Source organism: Pseudorca crassidens, chromosome 1 (genome assembly GCF_039906515.1).
Source record: "Pseudorca crassidens isolate mPseCra1 chromosome 1, mPseCra1.hap1, whole genome shotgun sequence".
NCBI classification, from domain to species: Eukaryota; Metazoa; Chordata; class Mammalia; order Artiodactyla; family Delphinidae; genus Pseudorca; species Pseudorca crassidens.
In genome coordinates, this window is record NC_090296.1 from 82,892,599 (window position 1) to 82,916,929 (window position 24,331).

A 24,331-nucleotide genomic window follows, 5' to 3' on the forward strand; every position below is an offset into this window, starting at 1 on the left:
AAAGGCTGACCTCCTTCTATACAAACCAGCCTGTGGCTCTCTGGGTACTGCGACTTCTCCCACACCCCTGTGGATGCAGCTGCTGAACCTCTAGGGGCTTCAGCTTCATCAACAAAATGAGGAGACTGGACCAGCCCACCTCTCAACACTAACTCTCTGGGATTCTCATGTACAGGTGGACCCTACATAGAAGAAGTGAAGATAAGAATAAAAATATATGTAATGGAACCATTAGGAGGTGAAATTTCAGCTTTGGTTTTTGGGTTCTATTAGTCACTTAGTCCTTTTTTTACTCAAACTTAAAAACATTAATTGAGAAATTTCCAGTGCCACTTAACTTGCCTAGTATATTGCACCTGCTCTTTGGAGGAGGGTGTAGACTGAAGCAACATGAATTAAGGCCTTCATCTCCTTCCGGCATGACACTGGCACCTACTGTGAGATAATATGTACCCTGGTTTGGGCCACTGGTAGCAGCTGTAACCATAGCCCCAGGTCTAACAGTAATCCACTATTGAGTGTTAGATCTATGTTAATGCTACTAGGTAGAAGCTGGGGACTTTAGAGAACATATACAGAGAAGAGTGTGTAGTATTATTCTCTTTACTTAGCACATCCTTTCTGAATCTTTGCATATACATGGGTGTATGCACAGGCACACACATACCCTCCTCATATATATACAATCAGATGAGCACACTTGCCTGCCCAGGCCCATCAGATGCCCGTGGAGAGGAGGTGAACAGGGCACTGGGATGTGCAATGGGAGTGAAGATGTGATGGGACTGCCAAGGGAAAAATATAAATGGGGATGTGTGGCCTCTTGCACTGACACTAGTCTTCTCTGCTTTTGGCATCGCGGGGGCTTTGCCTGGGAAGGCAGGGAGCCCAGCTTTACTCCACTGTCCTTTCTGGTCCCCCTTCTCTGTTGTGAGTCCTCATTTGGCTTGAGACACTGCAATGACTTTACAAAACCCTTTGCTATGCCAGCAAATTCAAGATATGGACGGTTTACATGTAGGCTAGTTATAGGTACACTGTCGAGGTGGAATCCAACTCATTCAATTTGATTCATAAGCCATGCTTCTCAGAACAGACTTCCCCTTTTGTTTGACCCCCTAGGCTCTTTTGGACTGGATAGGTGATACCATGGGAAATCTCGACCCCTAAAAATCAGAAGCCTAAAATAGCAAGCCGTATTTCTTGCTCACACTACACGTCCATTAGGGATTGGCCAAAGGACTGTACATTGCAGCCACTTGGGATCCTGCCCACGGAAGCTAAACCAAACAGACACTTCCATGATTCCAAAGTCAGGCACGTGAGAACATGGTGAACTCCACACTTGCTCTTAAAACTGCTGCCTGGCGATAACACACAGCAGTTCCACTCATGTATCTTTGGCTAAAGCAAGTCACATGCCCAAATCTAATGTTAAAGAAGCAATCATACTCTTCCCCCAGGGTAGGGTAACAGATACCAGTCAAAAGTAGTCCTTTACCACCCTCTCTCAATGCTGGCTCACCTCTCACCCATCCCCACCCCTTCTCTCTGTTCAGAAACGTCTATAACCTCCAAGTTGGCTGTTCCCCTTTCAAGGTCCTACATCCTGAATTTCTTGAACTTTTTGATTTTGAGCACATTTTGCTTAGCCAGATTCCCCAGAAGGCTAGAAATTATTATTTCTAATATTATTGGAGATTATAATAAATTATAATAATAATTATAAATTATTATTGGAGATTATTATAAATGAAACTTTGGAGATTATTATAAATGAAGAGATTATCATAAATGAAACTTTACCTTAACTTTTGATGAACTATTCCCAATTTGACCCATATTAGAAAGTCTGGTAACCTTAGAGTAAATTTTACAGATTTCACTTTGAATGGATGTCACAACGCTGGATCATTCTCACCAAAAAATGTACTCTTGTTACAAGCACAAGAATAAGCTTCTCTAAGGGGTATGTCACCAGTACTCCTGATTAGCTGCATGACCCTGCAAAGACACCTGATGTCTTGGGGAATATTTTCCCATGAGTAGAATAAAGGATGGTACCAGATTTCCAAGAGCTTTCCAGATGTACAATTTCTTGTTTCTATTATTTCTGTTTATAACCTCCCAGAAAGTGCAGTAGTCTCCAGCACGTGCTGGGGATAGTGACAGTTTTACAGGTCAGGGTATGCTCATTACTGAGCATGCTCTATGGTAGGCTCATGCAGAACTGCATGTACAGGTATGGGAAGCATCTGATTCCAGATGCTTGAGTGGAAAGTCAGAAAAGTAAAAACAAGTATACAGTCCACACCCACGAGGGAGCTAATGAGTTACCTGTGGAGGAGAAATACACCAACCAGAATTCTTCTGTGTTTAACGCAGGTCAGATTATCTTCTTTGTGGACTCCCATCATTAGGACTGAGAGGCAGTGATCAAAATAATTCGATTATAGCATCTTGCTAGTTATATGGCCTAAGTTATGTTTATTCTTCTTTCCTTTGGCATTCCAGACATAACAATGCCAGTGACTATACACAGACTGTTTCTTCTGATCCCTCTCCAAGACCACTGGTTTCCTTTCTAGGACTTTAGACTTGATATACCTTTAAGTAGCAAGAGACTGAATTGGAAATTGCTTTGGAATCCACTTGTGGATCCTTCAGTCAAACAAGTCAGTAACCTCAGTGTGCGAACTTTCATTCACTTATCCACTCATTCAATCAGCATTCACTGAGCACCTCCTATGTACCAGGTTCTGTGCTGGGCACTGAAGACCCAAACACCAAGAAGGCACAGGAGAATAAGCCCTGAACCCAGAGGCCCTCACAATCTTGTCGGGATATAGAGGAAGAGGGCAAGTTTGTATTAGAGGTGCATGGCCAGTGCTATAGTAAACAGGAGTCAGTGATTGGTTTCCTGAGTCAAAAGAAAAAAAAAAAAAAAGCTACAGCAGGGAGGGCACGTGTGAGTGGGATCTTCCATTGAGTGGGGTTTTGCCAGGTGGAGAAATTCAAGAAGGGATTCAAGATTCAGGCAGAGGGGGATGGACATATATACACTACCAAATGTAAAACAGATAGCTAGTGGGAAGCAGCCACATAGCACAGGGAGATCAGCTCAGTGCTTTGTGACCACCTAGAGGGGTGGGATAGGGAGGGTGGGAGGGAGACGCAAGAGGGAGGGGATATGGGGATACATGTATATGTATAGCTGATTCACTTTGTTATAAAGCAGAAACTAACACACCATTGTAATGCAATTATACTCCAATAAAGATGTTAAAAGAAAAAAAAAGATTCAGGCAGAGGGAACAGAATGGGCAAAGGAACAAAAGCAAGTATAGGCAGACCTCTGAGATATTGCAAGTTCAGTTCCAGATCACTGCAATAAAGGGAGTCGCATGAATGTTTTGGTTTTCCAGTGCATATAAAAGTTACATTTACACTATGCTGTAGTCCATTAAGTGTGCAATACAATTATGTCTAAAGAAACAATGTATATACATTAAAAAATATAAAACAAAAAGTAATTACAATAGTAACAAAGATCACTGATCACCGTAACAAATATAATAAGGGAAATGTTTGAAATATTGTGAGAATTTCCAAAATGGGAAACAGACATGAAGTGAGCAAATGCTGTTGGAAACATGGTGCCAACAGACTTGCTTGATGCAGGGTTGCCACAAACCTTCAATTTGTCAAAAAAAAAAAAAAATACATAAAAAACACAATCAAATTGTTGTCAAGTTCATTCACTTATATAAGGCATAAAAAAATGGAAACTTTAGTTTCCCTATGTACAAAATAGGATTTAGAATACCTAACATTACAGGGTCATCCTAAGAATTAACTGAAATAATTGATGTGGAAGAATCTCATGAAGTACCAAAATAATACTAAAAGCAATACGGAAGTAGTAAGACAACGTACAATTCTTATTTCTGATGTTTATTCCCTGCCCTAGACCCTAGTTCTATCCTCCCTTTGTGCTCTTCATGACCTTCTAGATTTTTCTCGATACCTGGGCTCATGTTAATTCTAGTACCTGACAGACACCTGAGGCTGGAGTTTACTAACCTGCTGATTGTTAGCACTTTTCATCTTGTGTTCCTGCTGGTCAGTACCAATAGCCTTAGGCATCTAAGGAGAAGACTGAGAAGCAGAGCTGCAAGGGCTCAAAGCAGCTACTCGGGAGACTTATCACCTGCAGAGATGGGAAAATCGGGACCTGCCAAGGCAGCTCACTAGAACCACGTCAGAGGGAAGGTCTTGGTTTTGTGGACAGGCTGAAATCAAACAGGGACAGCCTGACGATAAAGAGGTGAAGAGGGAGAGAGTTTGACTGATTCAAGAGGGAAGCAGGGTGCTGAGTGCCCCCTGCAGCTCATTTTTGTGCTTCATCATCCATCACTGTCTCTTTCTCTTTGAAAATATCTCCTGGGGGGAGGTTCCTTGGCAAGAGGGAAGCTAGGCATGCCTCTCATCTTTCCCTTTATCCTCATTCCAGTTGGAAACAAATAACTCAAAGCTGGTTGACTTCCCAGCTGATCCAATTTGTTTCAAACTCCATTTTCAGTCCACTTCATAGGCAGTCTTCCAGGAATGCTAAAATTATTCCGTGGAAACAGTTGAGGGGGTATGGCTTGTGGATAGAGACAGTTGAGGTTACTGTCTTATAACACATCAGCTTGAGAAAGGACCAAGAGGTCAGGTACTCCCCCCTCTTTTTACAGAAGTGGACCCTGAGGCCAGAGTGGGCAGGTGACTTGCCCAGGGTCTCACATCCAGGTGCCCTGCCTTCCTAAGTCTCCCAAAGGGAAAGAGGAGTATAAAAGACCCACTGTACCAGGGAAAGGATTGAGGAGTGACCGAGGCAGCACTGGCTAGCTGGAACTGATCTTGTCACAGGTTACGCTGGGAGAGTGGGCAAGACAGATTTCTCAGAAATAGAGAAACAAAGAGTAAAAACCAAACTGGCACTTGGAGCAAACAAGTCAAAATCAAGAGCCAGTACTAGATGGGGACAAAGTGACACTAAAAACATCTGAGAATGACTTAGGGTCAGCGTGGTGAAAAACAAGTTGTTTTCAAGTTGATAAAATCAAGCAGGAGTTCTATAAAATGAACATAATACCTGGATTCTCTAAAGGTTCCCCACTGTTGGGGAGGCCCCAGGATCTGGCCCAGTCTCTTTCTCCCTTTTTCTTCCTTGACCCAAGCAAATGCAACACAAAGCTCACATTCATGTCTGGTATTCACTATCTCCAGGGCTTTCCTCAGGCTGTTCTCCACCCAGAATGCTGTTTCCTCTCCTAACGCCCTTCTCGGGTCTAACCAAATTCTATGTGTCCTTCTAACAACTCTGGTCACCAATTCCAATGCCTCAGGGGTTTCCCCACACCACCAAGCACCTCTCCCACACCAGGTGCATGTCCTACAATTCAACTCAATTCTGTTATTATCGATGTGGACTTAGCATCAGATCCCACAGGTTAAAGGCTCAGTCCTATAAAACTGACCTCCCCCGTTCCCCACCTACTTCAGACACCAGCACAAATCCAGCTTGTCACCCATGCTTCTGACCAACTGGCCACAATTTGGAGGGCCAACAGCCTCCTCCTCGGGTCTGACTCATTTGTTAAAGCAGTTCACAGAACTCAGAGAAACACTGTACTTACTGGATTATCAATGTCTCATAAAAGGATGTAACTCAGGAACGGTCAGATGGAAGAGATGCAGAGGGTAAGGTACGTGGGAAGGGGCACAGAGCTTCCATGTTCTCTAAGCCACCACTCTCCTCGAACTTCCATGTGTTCACCAAACCAGAAGCTCTCTAAACGCGCTTTTTTTGGGTTTTTATAGAGGCTTCATTACATAGTCTTGATTGACTGAACCATTGGCCATTGGCAACTGACTCAACCTCCAACCCCTCTCCCATTCCAAGGAGGTTGGGGGTGGGACTGAAAGTCCAACCCTCCAATCACATAGTTGGTTCTCCTGGCAACCAGCCCCCATCATTAGGTGCTCCAAAAATCACCTCATTAACATAACAAGAAACACCTTGATCACTCTCACCACAGACAATTCCAAGGATTTCAGGAACTCTGTGCTGGAAAAGGGGTCAAAGACCAAATATGTATTTCTTATTATAAAGCACAGTATCACACCTTCAAAGGCCAGTTCAGTGCCCACTGTCTATAGAAAGCCTTATACATGCCCAGGCTGATAGTATTCTCTCCCTTTGTGGACCTCTGGTGGCCTGTACCTGTCTCATTCACCATTAGAGTGATCTATGTGCAGGCACTGTAGCATTACCTCCTCTCTCTTTTTGGAAAAGTCCATGAGTAATTCATGTTCAATCCCACACAGGTCTTACCTGTGTGCCTTACATGTAGTAGGTGCTTGGAAAAGTTTTGCCAAAGGAGTGGTCATCTGGAGAGATTACTTCCAATACCATGATGCATCATGATATTGGAAGCATCGTACTTGGCTTTGGCTAAATCCTTACTCAGAGCATCTCATGTCCCCAAGTAAAGAGAAATGTTGAGAAGTTGAGAGCATTCATAGGAAAGCCACAGAGATAATAAATAAATTTAAAAGTAGGCTAAAGAAAGTCAATTTAAAGGAGAATAAAACGTGGGACCTTTCCAGAGAAGTGAGGCACACTCACTGATCTTTTTCCAGGCCCACAGAGAACTTTTACCCAGAGAAGTGACAGCAGCTGCTTTTCATCTCCATCAAGACAGATCAGTAGGAAATTAACCTGAACAGAAGCATCACTGAGATCACAAATAGGGAAAATATTTCTGAGAGACAGTGATTAAACTCTCAGATGAGTTATCAGAGAGATTTGTAGACTTTAGGTCTCCAAAAGACTATTAAAAAACAGATTCTTGTGTGTCGAGGCCAGTTTCGAGGTTCTCTCTGGGATAAATGCCGTGGAATGAACTTGACAATCACCCCCTGTCCTGGCTAGGCGTCTGCCTTACGTGGCTCAGCAGTCAGTTCCAGGCTGGTTCCAGCAGGTGGCGGCCATGAGCAGCGAAAGCCCAGAGGCATAGGCAGCCAGAAGGGTTGGTTAGTTTAATTAAAGTACAGTTAATTTACAATGTTGTGTTAGTTTCAGATGTACAGCAAAGTGATTCGGTTACACATACATATATAACTATGTATCTATCTATATCTATTCTTTTTCAGGTTCTTTTCCCTTATAGATTATTACAAAATACTGAGTATAGTTCCCTGTGCTATATGGTAGGTCCTTGTTGATTATCTATTTTATATACAGTAGCATGTATATGTTAATCCCAACCTCCTAATTTATCCCTCCCCACCCCCTTCCCCCTTTGGTAACCATAAGTTTGTTTTTTCTGTCTGTGGGTCTATTAGCCAGAATGGTTTGACAAAGCAAGTCTCCCAGGTTTGGGAGCACACAGGGACCCATGCAGGGCATGTAAGAGTCCCACAGGAGAGCCCAGGAAGCCTCCACCAGAGAGCCTTTCACTTCCTCCACTCCCGCTCCGTCAGCTTCCTGGCTGTTAAAAGTACACGCGGCAACTTGGAAAACCCTCCCACCAAACAGGGCATTACGGCACAGTCATTTCCAGAAAGTCCCCAGACCCTGTGCTAGGAGAATCACACTCTTTCTGATCTGCTCCTATAAACCCAAACATAGTGAATAACACTGTACCAAAAACAAAGTGAAATGCAACAAAACATGTTTGGTGGAGAGGGACAATGGCACAGATAATTCAGGACTGCAGTAAATCACTTATATTTGACTTTAAAGATACATGCACGCAAGGTATCTACATGGCTGCTGTGTTCACCAGCCTCCTTCTAAGGAATGCTGCCCTAGGAGCATTGAGTTTGCTTGTGCTGTGTCTTGGGAACTCACAGGCCTGGGGTTGGGGACTCAGCCCTGTGGTGGACTGAGGGCCGCCTCTGCCCGTGAATTGATCAGGTCTAATGGCACCTCCCACAGGGAAGCTCCAGATTAAATGAGATGATCGAGCAAGCATATCAGATGTTCTCTGGGGAAGTACCTCTGTGTGAACGATCTACCCAGTAAGGCAGTAAGGAGTTGCTGCCAGCCCCCTGAAGAAATAAGGCCTACTTTTTACCTAATCATGGAATTGCTGGGTCTGAGTGGCCTAGACTGCTGAGAAGGCTATCTTTGTGCCCTCACATGGCCTCCTGACTCTACAGCATCTTTCCCTTGCCTGCAGGACCCAAGCGCATCTCTCCACATGACCTGAAGTGTATAATAAACACCACGAGACCCCCCCACCCCCGCCCCACCACACTCACCACCGGACAGAGCAGCCTTTCGGTTCTGTTTTAATTTTGTATCCCCTGAAGCAAGAGTTGAGCTCAGAAATCTAGGTGGCTGGCCCTCAAGAAATCAGTGTCAACGGGATGCGACAAGCATGGGCCCCATGGTGCCGGAAGAATTGCTGCACGTCTCATGCTGCTCCTGGGAGGCATGAAGCCAGGCTGAGCTTGAATTCCAGTTCTAGCCTTTGCAAAAAGGACCTCAGGGCTGGAAGGCTCCTTTTCCTCATTTGCAAAACAGGGCTTCTAGTACCTACCTCAGGAGGTTGTATTATTGATAAAATGAGATCATGTATGTAGAGCACTTGGAATAGCTCCTTCCCAGCATAGAAAATGTCAGATAAATGAGACGTAGTGATAGTGACTGATTCTTTGTCTCCTCCACCAGACTCTGCTATCCTATGAACATTTATATCTCTGCCAGTACCAATCCATGATCAATCAGCGTGCACTGAATGAACGTGGGAAACAGATGTAGGAAACAAATGAAGAGGACTTCGAGACAAGATATTTCAGCTAAATTTGAGTAAAATTTTCTTTTGCTTTTCTGGTTTTCTATATTAACTACTCTGCTCTCTTTGTGCATCATAAAATCACTTTTTCATTGTTGTTGTTGTTTGTTTGTTTTTTAAATGTCTTCAAGCCCATTACGTTGTGACATCCTTTAGTTTAGGAATCATAACATCTTGAATTGGTTTATTATCTCAGTGAGGGCCCACTAGGTTCAATCAACTGATATCTGGTGGCATTATTCCCGCTCAGGGAGAAGACTGACTTAGCTGTCTTTTTTGTAAAAGACAAGGGGTTTTAAACTCTGGGGTTGAACCCAAGAGGTTGATAGGTTAGAAGATGGAGGTGGGAAGATGGAACACAGCCAGGGGTGGATATCCTCCATGTAGTCCCAGCTTTGAAAAGGCAGTGCTTTCTTTGGACTTATTTCAGATGTCAAACACAGCAGGGTTGACATCAATACACAGCAGGCCATGGATTATGGTTGCCTCTAATGACTGTGTTCCACTGTGTTTATTGTTCTGGATGTTAATATATAGAGTAAATGATAGCCCTTTAATTGAAGGTTGGAAATGCCCCATACTAAGGCACTCGGGTGACATCACCATTAACCACTCAAGTGAAACCCAAGACACTTGCTGGCCAGGAAATTACAGCCTTGGAGACCATCTTCCTATTTGTGTATGTGGTATGTATGAGGAAGAGGGGGCCCAGCAGCTGGTTTGCACCTTATCGGCAGTTCTTGATTTTACTGGGAGGAATGCGCCATTATTTGGAAACTAGCAAGAACACATGAGCTCTGTAGGAAATCTCAGCTAGTCAGACCCTTAATGGAACATGGTCCTACAGGATAGGACCCTGGGAGAGGATGGGAGAGGAGAGACGAATTGGCTGTCTTTCTTTCTTCTTTAGCAATCTGAAGAGGCTCTTCAAAGACTTTTCTCAGTTTATTTGTGGGAACTATTTGTAATGCCTCCATAATTCCACTCCTTATAAGTATGTGGGCTGTAGTGTCTAAGCTATGAAGAGTCTTGCAAGTTATTGGACCATGAACTGCTCCTAATTGTTTCTATGGGAAGGTATGTTAGTTTCCTGTTGCGCTGTAACAAACACTACAAACTTGCTGGTTCAGAACAACACAAATGTCTTATCCTACATTTCTGGAGATCAGAAGTCCAAAATGAATCTCACTGGGCTAAAACTTTACATACTTTCTTGGAGATTCTAGGGGAGAATCTGTTTCCTGGCCTTTGCTAGCTTCCAGAGGCTGCTGCATTCTATGGCTTGGAGCCCCCTTCTAGCAATGGTATCATTCTCATCTCTGCTTCTGTTGTCACATCTCCTTCTCTGACTCTCCTGCCTTCCTCTTTTGATTATAAAGACCCCTGGGATTGCACTGGATGTTTTCAGGACCCCAACCTGGATGCTTCAGCATAATTTCCCCATCTCTAGGTCAGCTGAGTAGCAAACTCCATCTGCCATCTTAATTCCCCAATACCTTGTAACACAGCATATTCGCAGGTTCTGGGGATGAAGACATGGACATCTTTGGGTTGAGGGCATTATTCTGTTCAGCATAGAAGGCGCTAGGTTAGGTAGGGCCCATGGAATTGATATCTAGGCTGGGAGTTAAGGACTATTGATAGGAAAGTGCAACAATGATAAAAGGCTGTTCCATATGTCCTGAGAGCAAAATAATTGGCTAAATCAAGGACATGATAGCTTACTGGCTAAGAACACATGCTTTGGGCTCAGAGAGACCTGGAGTCACATCTTAACTGTGCTGCTTGCTGGCTGTGGGATTTTAGACGGAGTACTCAGTCATGCCACTGAGTTTCCATTACTTTAAAATGGAGGCAGTAATATGTACCACATAGGGCAATTGTAAGATTTAAGTGAGATAATACAAATGAAATGTCCAGGGTGGTACCTGGTACTTGGTGAGTGTTCAGTAAAGGGTAGTTTCATGTCAGGAAGAGTTCTGGTTCTCTTTCCTCTGAGTCCTTGTGAGGCATGGCAGGGATGGTGAGGGTCTATGGTTTTTCCTCAAATCTAATACCCCAAATTAAGGGTATAAGACTTTATTTAAAAGGAAGGAGAGCCAACATGTTACACTGTCTTGGGAGAGAGCTGCTTGACTGAATCCATCTTTATGTAGTATTATTATCACCTGCAGGCACGTGTGTCTGGCACTGTGTTGGATGCTGAGAGGGGACACACCAGGGCCCCTGGTCTCCAGGCTAGTATGTAACCAGTCATGCAGATGCCACAGCCAACAGCTACAGGAGCTCTAAGGGATTGAGACAAGAGAGACAGAAGACAGAGATGACCCAGCAGGGGCAGTAGGAGGAGGTTGCAGAGGAGTTAGGACTTAGGTTGGGTCCTCGAAGGGAGGCAAAGAGTTAGAGAAGCTGGGAAAAGTAGGGAGGACATTTTAGGCAGCAGGGTTTGGGGAGCAGTGACATAAGCAAAAATGCTAATATAGGAGTTCCATGTTTCAGGGACAGGGCAGATGTCTTAGGTAGGTAAGTTGCGGAGGTTCTTATCTTAGGTAGATAAGAATCTGCAGAAGTAGAACAGGGCTAGATTAAAGAGGGCCTCTGTCACTCCCCGGAGACTTAAGCTTCTCTATCTTATTGAACTTGGTATGACACATAGTGGATACCCAGTATCATTTGTTGTTGTTGTTATTGTCTTGTCCTGACCGGAAGTAAGATATTTGGGCCTAATTCTGTGGATAGTGAGAGATCACAGAAATAACAAGGTGAAATATTAAGAGACTAATTAGAACCCTATTTCCAGAATCTATCACAGGAAACGAAGGTTGATGACAGTGAGGATGGAAAGGAAAGACAGGTAAGATTAAACAGAAGTTTCAGACATATTAACGGTAAAATTCAGAAATGATCTGGATGTATCTGCAGAGCCCATGGGCAGGTTTGCAACGTGGTGATTATTTAGCTTGTGGTTGAAACAACTGCATTAACTCCTGCTATCCAAGAAGAAACAGAGTGTCCAAAAGCCTAAGGAGGGGTGTATCGGTTACCTATTGCTGTGTAACAAACCAACCCATAAATCACTGCCTTAGAACAACCATTTATCTAGCTCATGTTTCTGTGGGTTGGGAATCTGGGCTGGATGGTCTTGGCTGGACTTACTCCTGTATCTGTGGTCAGCTGCCAAGTCAGTCAGGGGCCACTGGCCTGGGATGCCTCAACGTGTCATCTCGGATTTTCTACCCAGTCTCTCATTATCCAACAGTAAAGCCTCGGATTATTTTCATGATGAAGACAGGGCTCCAAAAGAGCTAGCAGAAACACGCAAGGCCCCTAAGCCTAGGCTTAGAACTGGAATGCCAACACTTTCACCTCATTCTATTAGATAAACCAAGTCACATGGCTAAGCCTGAAGTCAAGGAGTAGGGAGATAGGTCTCATGGTGCCTCATGCCCCAGAACTGGGAGAGGGAAGAAGAACAGCAGATGGATGCCTCTGGAGTCTGCAGGTGTCTGGGGTGGAGTGGTGGTCCCACTAGGTCTGGTTCTGGCGTTAAAGCAGTTGCCAGGGCAAAAGATTCCTGCTACTGGGGAGCCAGAGTCCAGGAGGATCCAGGATTCTACTCCCCATCCCAGACCCACTCCTCTCCCTGGGTGTTGGCTCTGCAGGTTGGTGAGAAGCAATGTTGCTGAAGGGTAGGAAGGAGGAGAAGCAGGGAGGACGGTGGGGCAGCTGGGGTGGTCAGGGCATTTGGCAGCCTGACAATGAGCTGGATGAGTTCAGCCCAACCCAGGTGGCCCTGGTCTAGGAAGGGGAGTCAGGAACTTGAAGCACAATGCCAGTGTCTCTCAGGTCTGTTTTCTTTCTCCTCTCACTACCACTGATACATTTGAGCCCAAACCCTCAGCCCTGCACATACACCTTCCTTATTTTCCTCCCTAAAGTCTTGAAATGGAACTGCTTAGTGATTGACCCAGGTCAGCTAAACAAGAGATGGGGAAAGTTGTCCATTTCTGTGCATCTTAGATATCATTGACCCTCAGGCAGGAATGGTTCCTTCTATTAACTCTCTGCCCTTGACCACTGCACATGAATCGATTCTTAAATGCATCTTGTATGTTGCACCTCCATGCCTAGATGCCTAGAACGCTCTCTCTTTTCCTGTCTGTTGGCCCGAATTCTACATATTCTTCAAGTTCCATGGTGCTCAGGATGACTTTCCTACTTATAATTTTTTAAATTTAATTTTTAAAATTTCCCCACTTTTTATTTATTTATTTATTTATGGCTGCGCCAGGTCTTAGTTGTGTCGCACAGGCTCCTCTCTAGTTGTGGCGTGCCAGCTCCAGAGCACGTGGGCTCAGTAGTTGTGGCACGCGAGCTTAGTTGTCCCACAGCATGTGGGATCCTAGTTCGCCGACCAGGGATCGAACCCGCGTCCCCTGCATTGGAAGGTGGATTCTTAACCACTGGACCACCAGGGAAGTCCCTCCTACTTATTTTAGATTTCATCATCTTTCCATTCTCTGAATTTCATATGCCTTATTATCTGCACCTACACATGATATATGTGACTTATTGTTACTGACCTTTCTCGTGTTTGGGTCTCATATTCCGTGTGAATCTTATGCTTCCCTATATCTCCGATAGAACTGAGCCCCCTATCTTGCACACAGTAGACTTAATAAGTGTTTGATGTTTACAGTACTTCAAACATCATCATCTCTTCTTTAAATTCACTGTTCATGCTCTTTGTGAACACTAATCATTTTGTGGCTGCCCATCTTCCATTCCAATTTCTGAGTGGTACCTGGATTTCTACTGGGGCTAATTACCTCTTACTCATGGTATATCCTCTTGTTAGTAGGTAATACCAGGTGCCTGCATCCCACTGTGGAATCCAAGAATCCAAGATCTTTTCTCTTCTTGCTCATTTCCCAAAGTGGATCTCTGGTGTGTGACCTAAGATTGGCCAAGTAGCTGCTCTGTCCCAGGTCTCTGAAACCTGAGTGAGGGATTGGACAACAGAGGAGTGTTTGGAGGCCACTCATGCAGGGTAGGGCCACCACCCCACCCCAATCAGATTGATTCTACTACATGAGGGCTTCTCTTCCTCCTGTCCACTAGGCTTTTGGAGCTTTTGGTTACGATACACTCTCCAGTTGCTCTCCAGTCTCTTGGCAGTCATGTGAGCCCCCCAAATCCTTGCAGTGAAGACTCTTCCAAAGTAGCCAAAGGGTCTGAATGTCTATTTTTGTTTATGTTGCTTGAAACGATGGAATCGTAACTAATGCCTAATTTCCAACCCTTTCAACACTCTCTTGGAATACTGCAGTAGTCTTCTTATTGGGCTCCTTATCTTCCATTTTAGCCTCCTTCCGTAAGTTCTCTACATTCTTTCCAGAGTGTTACACATAAGATAAAAAGTCTAAAGTAAATGCTGACTTATTCTTGCTTTTAAGATAAAATTCAAACCGCTAAGCATTTTCTCATGCCCTGTGCCTATGCTCCAGAACTGGGGCAATGTGGTGCAGTGGAAAGAGCATGGTGTTTGACCCTAGATCTAGGCTTGAATCATGTGACACTGGCCAGTTTGTGAAACCCTTTTCACCATTAGTTTCCTCACACGTAAAATGGAGTAAATGCTATCTGCTGGGTGACCATGAAGACTCAATGGGACGATAAGCCTGCAGCTCTGGCAGCTTGTCAGGTTAGCTTCTCAGGAGAGGCTCATTCTTTTCCCTCCACCCTCCCTCCCTAGTTGAGCTTGTTGGTCCCTGATGGATCCTGACAAAGCTTGGATGAGCTTGGATGTCCTGAAGCTCCTTTAGGTTCAAAGGTTGGATGCAACAGTGGAGACTGCTGGTGCTCTGTTTTATGGTGAGATAGCCCTGTGTGTCATTCTAGAAAAATAAGAGGGCCTAGAGGAAGACTCTGGCATGGTATATTGAAGCAAAACGTTCACATCTGTGATGTGTTAAAAACAGTTCTGATTATGCTGGTGGCAGAACAAGACTCCTTATTATGATGCAGTCAGTCTCTTCGGCAAGTGTTTTTATTTTAAATATCGCTGCAATTCAGAGCCAGGTGCCATGTCTGTTTCACGGTTCTCCGCCTATTCTCAGATAAAAAGTGACAAGATGCACACTCTGTGTAGTGTGTGGAAGTAAACTTCTCCACCAACAGCCATGTCCTCCCACACGTGTTCTTTTTTAAAGTCTCCAGATTTGAAATGGTCTATTCGTTACTGCTGCCAAAGATGGAAATCAATGTGAGCTAATTACATAGGGAGTTTGCCTAACAGAAGGGCTTTTCACTAGCAGCTGAACGGGGTTGCTTCCCTTTGGCACAGTGATAGCTTGATGGGATTGAAAAAGTACATAGTAGCCGCTAAAAATTTCTAACTTGGACTCACACAAGAAAGAACATAATGAAGAGGGATTGAGACTGCAAGGTAGGGTGGGAATATCTGTGTTGGATGATGTGCTCAGCCAGCTAAATGGATGTCATCTGGACAGTATGGACATGTAAATAACGGAACGTACTCACAGAAGCAGTATCACCCTTTGAGATATCAGGATTCCCAGTGTCAGCTCAATAGGTGAGGGCAGCTTGCACCAGAGTGATCTGCTCTAGCAACGAAGCTGTACATTACCAGCATTACCATCAGCCAGTAGGACATGGTGGCAAAGCAGAGGATGTGGGGGGAGGAGGGTAGTGTTACATCGCATGATTGCATGCAGTCAGGGGAGGTTTCTGTACACCAGCAATGTGATGCTTTGTCTTTTGGGCTTTCAAGACTTTTTTTTTTAGAACACCTCTAGTCTGAGAGTGCTGGTTTTCCTAGGAACTGCGTCTGTCTCTTCAACCTCTCTACACCTCCCTTAATTGCTCCCCATCTAAAGAAGCCCTAGATCTCGGTTGCGAAGTGCTCAGAGACACAAGTCCTGACTCCAGTGAAGCTCTGTCTGACACCATCACAGCACCACAAACGCAGAGGAGCCAGGGTCTTTCTAGGGATTTGCCCTCAAGCTGGAAGCCAGCGGATCTCAGGGCTGAAAGTCCTTGTTTGTTGAGCTGAAAAGCAGGCAGGGTCATAGTCCTGTCCCCTAGGTGGTCACAGAACTGCTTTGGACCCAAAAATGTCTCAAGTGGAAGTAGTATGCATGCCGACTAGGAAATGCAATAACAGTTTTCCTCTGTCCTTGGGAGCAGGAATCCCATTGTTTAGCCCCATGTGACCTAAACCTCACTCTGAATGCCTTTGGTAGCCACTAATAGCTGTGACTATTCAGTGGTGGGAAGGTGACGACACGGATTTCCCCTCAGCCAAAGCCTCAGAGGGGCATTCCGGAGGGGAACTGGATGGCTCCAGCGTGAACTTTTTTTCTGCTTACCTATCAGGGATGAGTGAATTGCAGCTTGACACCAGGGGCAGGAGCCTTCATTCCTTTTCTCTACCAGACCTCAGGGAAGGTCTCGAAGCCTCAGATCACTGAGTGTTATTTTATAAGACACAATATAAATGCTCCTCTTTTCAGTTGAAGTGTTGAGGACCGGAAGGGGAGGTGACCACCTCGTTCCTTTGGCTACTAGCCAACTTGGATTAAAGCAACAAAAAAGAAAACAACAACATCAATAGAATTTCCTTTGAGTTGTTCCAAAGTCTGTGTTGCCAGCACAGCATCTGTATACCATGATGATTCTGTTGTCTGTTTGGGGGGATTTACCCCAATCTGAACACTGGTTCATCCAGTCTCTGTTTTATACACTTACCCCCAGCCAGTGACATACTCCTATAAGTTCATTTGCCTATTAGGGTATCTAGCCTATAGCTGTGAACCTGAATTTTACTCTGTGTAGAGATCTGGGTTCTTCATTTTATTAAAAGACGTGCCCCGGTCCGGGAAGATCCCACACGCCGCAGAGCGGCTAGGCCCGTGAGCCATGGCCACTGAGCCTGAGCGTCCGGAGCCTGGGCTCCGCAACGGGAGGGGCCACAACAGTGAGAGGCCCGCGTACAGCAAAAAAAAAAAAAAGAAAAAAAAGAAAGTGCTTTGTACACTGAAAAGCCTATACAAGCCTATCACCAACACCACTTCTAAACAACTTGAAGAATACAACTCCTGTTAGTATAGACAGGGCCAGAAGCAATCCTTAAAGATGGATGTAAATTTTGAAGCAATCAAAAGAATTCGAAAAAGAATAGATACAGGTATAACTGAATCACTTTGCTGTACACCTGAGACTAACACAGCATTGTTAATCAACTGTACTCCAATATAAAATAAAAATTAAAAAAAAAAGTGACTCAACCTTAAATAACCTTTCATATTACTTTTTTTTTTTTTTTTTGTGCAGTACGCGGGCCTCTCACTGTTGTGGCCTCTCCCGTTGTGGAGCACAGGCTCCGGACGCGCAGGCTCAGCGGCCATGGCTCACGGGCCCAGCCGCTCCGCAGCATGTGGGATCCTCCCGGCCGGGGCACAAACCCGTGTTCCCTGCCTCGGCAGGCGGACCCTCAACCACTGCGCCACCAGGGAAGCCCTCATATTACTTATATTTGAACATTTCTAAGGGCTGCAATGGTTGCTTCATTATTAGAAACTCATACAGTAAATCAAGGTGTTCTTGGTGCCAGGTGATAGAGTGACTGGGGAGGTGTTATTTCCTGGCAGATTTCCTACTGTCTGCTGAACTCATGTTTTTCTTGGCTTGACTCTTCTCCCGAAATCTCTGTGATTTCCTGTTATTGGGAACTGTGGAAACAGTATTCTCTTCTGTAAAGTGGGATAATACCTCCTAAGGTTTTTGAAAGGTTTATAATGACTTACTGCCTGTAAAGCACTTACGGTAAAACAATGCCCACAATAGATATGTAATAAATATTAGCCATCTCTATTACTGCCATTATTACATTTATTATAATTATCACTAAAATCACTATGATTATAATCATTTATTATAATTCGTGAATCACAAATTGCAGTGGTCACATTTCTCCCTTTGGCCAGCTATTGAATAAATTAAGTTTCAAGTACTTTTGCAAAGAAGTGTATAAGAGATAACTAAGAAAGTTGATATGATTTTAACAGTAGGGTGACTGATCTTTGAATGTTATTCTCCTCCTTTGTATGAGTGACAAATGCCAGCTTCCTTGTAAAGGTGGGAAAGTCCAGATGAAGCAGCAGGTTCATTGTATTCTGCTTCCCAGCCACGTGTTCTGGACAAAAGACTCCAATTCTTTACAATTGCCTCCGTCCAAGTTCAAATGGGGCAGTCCCTTCCCCTGTGGCACCGCAGTGGGGCAGTGGGTACCAGTGCCACCTCTCCTGGGCTATGGTGAATTAACTTCAGGGCACAAGCCAATTCTTGGTTTGTATCGAAACATGACTACAGAGGATAATGGCTAAAATGTATTAAACACTTCCCATTTGCCAGATACTTCTCTACACACTTGATAAACATTAACTCATTTAATCATCACAAAAACGCTATGAGGTAGGTACAGTTAGCATCCTTTTCCAGAGGAGGAAACTGAGGCACCGCAGATAGTAAATGCTAGTTCCAGGATTAAAGCACAGGCACCTTCACTCTTACACATTACACTCTGAAGAAAGGGCTACATCAGAGGACTGTGGGGTACAGCTCTGGAACACTGCAAAGTTGGGCAGGAAACATGCTCCTTAGGAAATGTGGTAGGTCTATCTGTGCTGAGGTAGAGATAAACAGAGAAAGCCTCTAAGTGTGGACCTGAATCTTCTCTCTAGGTCTTTTGTTGACAGGGTGCAGTTGTTTTGTGTACGAAGCCAACCCTCATTGCCAGTGGCTGCCATCTTTTATTTCAGGCCACACGTCTGGGTTGGTGGTCAAAATAATGGCAGACAATAAAGTATATTTACATGAATTTCTCTTTGCCCCAACTCTGTGAAATAATTCTAATTAGACAGACTTTCTTAGGTGAGGAAAGAGTCTCAGAGGGTGAAGAGACTTGCCTAAGGTTACACAGCTAGTCAGTGGTGTAACTGGGGTCTGAACCCCTGTGTCAAGCTCCTAGCCCTATACTGTAGGGAACAACTCCTAGTCAGCCCTGGGGGCCTGCAAACCAGATTAAAAGAAGGAAAAGCTGTCTCTCAGGTCAGATTAGTATTGACCCTTTTGGTAGAGAGAAAACAGAGAATGGAGAGATGGGGCTACTGTCACAGGACAGAAGCATGTCGCTAAAAGACACACTGAGGAAAGCAGTGACCTCTGATGGACCAAGGCAAGCTTGATCTCCCTGCACATAGTAGGCCTACCTTAACATGCCTCACTTGGCATTTCGTACCGATTTTTTAGGTATCTGTATAAATGTTACTTCCTCAGGAAAGCCTGTCCTTCACTCCTCCTTGCCTCAGGCATACATAGGGTCCAACTTTGCATTCCCAAGCATCCTGTCCTTTTCCGTTTATAGCACTAATTCATTCATTCACTCATTCACAAATATCTACTGAGCCCTCATGTGTCAGCTAACATTTAGGGGCTGGAAATACACCAGTAAAAAACCAATGTCCTTGCTCTCACAGGGTGAGGTGAAGAAGTGATATGAATAAAGCAGAATAAAGGAGTTGATAGTGACAGTGGTCCTGGAAGGGCTGAAAGTATGAGGGGGCGGGCAGCACTGCAGGTGTCTGTGGGAAGATCTTTGCTAGTCTGGAATCAGTCAGCACGAAGGGCTCCATTTGGCAACTTGGGGGACTTTTTCAGATGCTATTGTTATGGTTTAATGAAGCAATTAACACCAAACTTCCTCGGAGGTAGGGGACTTGCTCTCTCCACCCCTCCACTGTGTCCCTGATGCCCAGCGCAGCTCTGGGCACATGGAAGGGCTGTCGCTGTTCAGTAACTGAACGAATGAATCTGAGGGATAGCAATAGGAAATGAAGACTGATCTCACTTGATAAGACAAAGCCCAGGGACTGAGCCTTTTCTGGGACTAAGTATCTATAGCTTGGATGCTAAGGCTTTTCTTTTTCTCTTCTTTCTTTTTTCCTTCTTTTCCTTTTCAATTTTTGTACAGACAGAATTTAAAATATAATAAGCAAATATTTTCCACACTTAAGAGTCTTTAAGTGTGTGTGATAACGTCTATGATTTAGCTCAAATTCATAGACAAGAACCTGTAAGTTACTGGCATTTCAGAAAAGGTTTTTGAAAGCAGTGTTATTTTGAAATAGCTCAAACTTACAGAAAGGTTGTACAAAGCTTAGTACACGACCTTTTTTCCCCCTAAACCATCTGAGGGAAAATTGTTTTCACACTGTCCTAACATGTTTGCTCTCCAGCTGAGATGACCTGCCCCAGGTGCCACTATGGAGAAGCCCCGTCGCCATGCTCAGACTCTGACACCCTGCTCTGAGCCAGTGTGACTATGTTACTTCTTGACTTAAAACTCTTCAAAGCTCCACACTGCCTATAGAGAAGGTCAAAGCTTTTGGGGCATGACTTACAAAGTCTTCCATGTTCTTTTCCTGCTATGCCCTCCCTACCACACATGTCCTGCAAGTAATGCTGCCTCACTTGTAATTGTTCCCACAGTACAGCCATTTCATGCTTCTGGGATTTATCGCGCTGCTTTCACAGTTGGGTGGACCTCTTCCCTCTTTTCTTGCCTGGTGAACATCCCTTCAAGATTTCAGATCAGTTCTTTTCCTCAGGACACTTTTCTAGAGCTTCTTGGCAGGGGTGAGGTCCCCTGTTCTGTGCTCATACAGTGTCCCTTGCATACTCCCATCATTGCTTTTAATGCATCTCATTCATTCATCAAGTTTACTTTTAAACACCTACTGTGTGCCACACATTGCCCTAAAACCAGATCGTGTCCTTTATGGAGGAGATGTGTGTTAGAAAATATTTACACAAATAAATTCTTAAGTGACAAATGTGAAAAGTGCTATGAGATAGAAACACAGACAGACGAAGCTCAGTGAATGAGGTCAAGGGAGCTTTCTGCCGATGAGGTGACACGTAAGCTGTACCTGGAAGGTCAAGCTGGACGTACCCGGGGGAGAGAGAAGGGAAAGAATGATTATTAAAATCCTTGTTTACACACCTGTTGCCTCATGTAGAATATAAGTCACGCGAGGAGGGGTACTGGATATAATTCATGATTGTATCACCGGAAGCTAGTGTGGTACCCAGAACACGTCTCTGTCTGCTGAACTGAACAAAGCTGTTGAAGGATTGTCCAAAGCCTGAGGTCTTCTCGGTGAATACCAGAAAGCCTGGCTATTTGAAGCCCCTGTCACAAGGGAGAGGGACTCCCATCCTTTCTTTACTTCCTGTAGCCCTCTTGGGTTTCCTTTATTCAAATTGTGGCTTTTCCTCTCCTTTCTTACTACACTGGATTTCTCAGAAGATCTTCCAAAACTCTTCCCACAATTACCATGGGACAACAGTAAACAGTCTGCAATTTCCAAGGGCTCAGCACCCTTTATTCCTAAAAACAGCGGTATATTGACCTTCTGTCACCCAACTGTGGTGTGATGAAATCTGAGGGCCTCAACTGTGAGTGAAGTGCCTTGGAATGCTAGGTTTCAGGAACTGGCCTGAATTTATTTTACTGTCTGTTCATAACAATGGTGAAAGAGGATGGAAACTAGTGTTTCTCCAGGTCAGCTCTACCGCTCAGGCTGGGAGCTATTTGCTCAGGACAGTGAAACTCCCAAATCCCATCCAGAGAAAGGTCCCAATTGTTAGCCTATCTCAGCTCAGGGTCCTTGTTATTTTTTACTTGCTTCTGAAACTCGGCAGTGGCAATAGTGGGAGTATTTCTCAGGGTTAGAAGAAGAGAAATTTGAAAAGTCCTTTAGTTTATCTTCTTAAGTTGAGAAATGACTGAAGAGAAAAGAATACAGATGTCTATTTTTTTAAATAACGAAGGGGAAATTTATCTTTAACATGATTAAAAGGCTGACAAGTTAAAGTAAGAAAGTTCTTGCTTATTTTTAGACTGTTTTCAGCTAAAATTTAATCCATTACTTTTGCCTGGTGCTCAAAGAAAATGTACAACTTGTGATTATCATCCTTGTCATAACTCTCTATGCAGCCTTGGACACGGTTTCCTCAACAAGTAAATCAAAATCATCCCTGTTCTTTACACATTTTATCCAACCCAATGTAGCCCTTTCATCTTAGTCCCTAATCTAAAAAAAAGTACCTTAAATTTCAAAATTGACCACAGGTCAAGTTGAGAATGAGATGCTCAGAAAAGCATTTGTCTCAGAAGTCCTAAGTAGCTTGCTAACTTGTTCTTTCAGGCTGACAGGAAGCATTTTGGGTTGAAGCCATGGACTGGTACAAACACTTCTGGAGAAATATACACAATGACCTGTACACTTTGGAAGAACAATAATCGTGTTCTTCCCATAGCATCTAATCTCAAATTCTTCTAAGAGGAAAAAAGGCATAAGCCTTCCCATTTGGCAGTGGCTGGGTCAGTTTTTTGGGGTCAGTTTGATGTTGGAAAACTGCTGCAGATGGTAGATGGGTCACTCTAAAGTGATGAAACCACAACAAAGATCCAAAATAGTAATCGCACTTAAAAATAAGACCCTGTCGATTGAGCTGCCTTCCAGGGTTTCAGTGGTTTGGTTATTTGGATCTCCATTACTTCTCCATGTTGGATACAGTGATACCAGAGACCCTCAGATTAGTAAAATATTTCATGGTAGGAAAAGAAGAAATAAAACAGGTGTTGAAATTACTGAAGCAGAACAGATCCAAACTTTTAAAAATTCATGTCAGAGGGAAAACATTGTGACCAATAAAGAAAAAAAGATAGAGCTGGAACTTGTGTTTGGAAAAGGGGTGGTACAAATGCACTATTTGGTGTGATGGATAGATTGAAGACATACTCACTCTAAATGAGTCTACTTTGGGGCTTCCCTGGTGGCGCAGTGGTTGAGAGTCCACCTGCCGATGAAGGGGACACGGGTTCGTGCCCTGGTCCGGGAAGATCCCACATGCCGTGGAGCGGCTGGGCCTGAGAGCCATGGCCGCTGAGCCTGAGTGTCCGGAGCCTGTGCTCCACAACGGGAGAGGCCACAACAGTGAGAGGCCCGCGTTCCTCAAAAAAAAAAAAAAAAAAAAGAGTCTACTTTGAATCTCTTACAAAGTTTCTGTCTATAAAAAAGATGTTTAGTGTCATTAACACTTTACTGAATTTAACCTTATATGGATACGTACTGCTTAATTTTTTCTACACTCTAAATGATTACAGCAGAAGACAGTGAAAGCAAGTTTTCCACTTTCAGTTTTTAGCTTTGCCACTGAGTGCATGCCTTAATTAACACAATTGTTTTGATCCCTGAACTAGATTCCACATCATTCACCTTTTCCAATAAAATGAGGTAAAAAGAAGGATATATAAACAACTTGAAACTTAATTGCTCATGTTAGGATGGAAAATATCTTATTTAACACTCATTAGGGGAAAAGCAGAGTTTGAATAATGAGCGCGGCTATGATTAATGAGCAGAGAGAATTCCATTACAGGAACAGGCCCTCTCACACACACAAGGCACACTGCCGATGACTCTGCCCATCCCTGCCTCCACTGTCTGCCGCCCCAGCCCCTACGCAAATGCACAAACCCCAAGAGTATCCATACATACACACAACTTGTAAGCAAAGCTCACATCAGTTAAATGCCACATTCTGTTGTGAAAGGTAGCTGGCTGGAGGAATTATGCATCTCTAAGGTACTGGGGAGGGGGAAAGAATGTTGTTAAAAATAAAAGGCAAGATAAAGGCATCATCAGAAGGTGTGAGACCTACAAAGTTATGGATTTCCCAGCCAACTTATGTCACTGCCCAAGGTTTTAAGAAGGGTTCAAGTGGACACTGGTGGCAACTTCATTCTTAATAGGCCAAATCAAACCCATGGTCTAGGGATCATAGAAAAAAAAGTATGACCACTAGCATACAGCTATGTGCTCAGGAAATTAGGATCCTGATAAACACAGGAACCAAGTGAAATTCCAATCTGCTTATTCTTAGGTCAACATTGTTCTTTTCATTTATTGAGGTTTTCTCTTGCACGGAATTATACAGATGTCACCTATCCCATCTGGGTTAGTGAAGAAACATTGTGAATGTTCAAGTGCTGGCAGGAATGCCAGGGGTAATCACTAGCCTCCTGCTTTTCCTACCACAGGGCTCTCAAACAAGACACCTCTGTGAGTGGATCACACCTGCTGAACTGATTGTTCTATTACGGTGTGGTATCTTTTTTTTTTTTTTTGCAGTATGCGGGCCTCTCACTGTTGTGGCCTCTCACTGTTGTGGCCTCTCCAGTTGCAGAGCACAGGCTCCAGACGCGACGCGCAGGCTCAGAGGCCACGGCTCACGGGCCTAGCTGCTCCGCGGCATGTGGGATCCTCCCGGACCGTGGCACGAACCCGTGTCCCCTGCGTCGGCAGGCAGACTCTCAACCACTGAGTCAC

At 44.1% G+C, this 24,331-nt stretch overlaps 1 protein-coding gene across 7 annotated transcripts in view; it reads right to left on the reverse strand.

The window, feature by feature from the left end:
* The window catches only part of RASGRP1 (RAS guanyl releasing protein 1), a 309,379-nt gene extending 303,592 nt beyond the window's left edge, over positions 1-5,787 (reverse strand). For all 7 annotated transcript variants that reach the window (XM_067742527.1, XM_067742489.1, XM_067742506.1 and 4 more), the window contains exon 1: positions 5,685-5,787. The gene's annotated coding sequence lies outside the window, so the exon portion shown is untranslated. The remainder of the gene's footprint in view (positions 1-5,684) is intronic.
* Between the last annotated feature and the right edge of the window lie 18,544 nt (positions 5,788-24,331).